Source organism: Habropoda laboriosa, unplaced genomic scaffold, assembly GCF_001263275.1.
Source record: "Habropoda laboriosa isolate 0110345459 unplaced genomic scaffold, ASM126327v1 scaffold65, whole genome shotgun sequence".
Taxonomy (NCBI): domain Eukaryota; kingdom Metazoa; phylum Arthropoda; class Insecta; order Hymenoptera; family Apidae; genus Habropoda; species Habropoda laboriosa.
Window position 1 is genome coordinate 2,116,003 of NW_017100254.1, and position 1,482 is coordinate 2,117,484.

The window sequence follows — 1,482 nt, forward strand, 5'->3', positions numbered from 1 at the left end:
GACCGGTGAAAAGCGGCCAATTAAAACATTACTCTTGCTTGCCAGGGCGATGATGCTCGTGGTAATTGATTTAGAAGAGTTAGAAGACGGTTGAGGCAGTCTCGTTATAGCCTCGATCGAAGTCTATGATCGTTCAAGGCCACTCGCGCCGTCCCCCACCACCAACCTCTGGAAATGGCCCCCACTTTTGTGACCACGCCACGTGCCTGCATTCCATTACGTATATTCCAAATATTTGATAGAGAGGGGGGAAGAGAGACAGAGAGAGAGAGAGAGAGAGAGAGAGAGAGAGAGAGAGAGAGAATAAGGGCACGTTTGATAGAGAGGGGGGAAGAGAGACAGAGAGAGAGAGAGAGAGAGAGAGAGAATAAGGGCACGTTTTTCGAATTTATTTCAAGTCCGCAAATTTTTGGAAATATAAACATTAGCTAATATATAAAAATGCCTGAATAGATTTTTTATTTAAAAGAGGAATTTACTGTTTGAATTTTGTGGATTTATGTGAAATGACTATACCTTTTTAATTTGTATTCGCAAAGGTGTTGCGTAAGGAGCTGACCATTTTTTTAGATAGAATTTTAAATTTGTACAGTTCGCCGAGAACTTGAAAATTCAAGGAACTTAAAAGTTCATAGTGTGCATAAGAATAAAAGTGTCTTAAGGAATAAGAGTTTGAAGTTTAAAGTACGAGTACCTCGAGCAGCGAAATAATTAACGACCGCGGCGCGCTGTGTGAAACATGCGCAGCTAATAAATAGCTAATAGTTTACATCTGTAACGGGGCGGTCTAATTTATTTACACGATTATGAATATTAATGCGGCTGGCAATTGAAATGGAAATTCGGCTAAGTGTTCGCCGGAGTGTTTTAAACGCTGTTTCGTGTTCGACATATCGCGCCACTCTGTGCTAGCCAAGTCGCGGAGCGTGAAAGCGAATCAAATTAAGAGAGGTCGAATCGCAAATAACGATATCAATGAGTCACCCGCGAAATTGTCGACTTTTATCGCTTATAACCTATATACAAGTTGCGCGCGTATTTCTCAAAAAAGTGTGTTGAAAAAAAAATTAGAAATAAAAAATGGGAACACTTAAAAAATCGATCAAATACCTATTTTCAAAGGAAAACATTAGGATTGTTGAAATTATTAGGCTAGAGAAACTACTGTACCGGACACTTGTCACATGCCAGGACGGTATTTCTCAACGTGACACTACGGGGTTGTCGATATCAGGCGCAGATGTTCTTAATTTTCACCCGTTTCTTGAAACGGCCGACTATACCGATCACCGTTACACCTAATGATACTCGATCGACGAGAAACATGCCCTCTACTGTCGTGTATAAAAACGATAACCAAAAAACACAAACTGTAAGCACTTGTTTTTCTTTTTTTAAATAACAGCTGGACACAATTTTCACTGTACCACTATCGTTTATAAAATGTGATCGAGAAAATAGATACACCCCTCAGATTCCCTG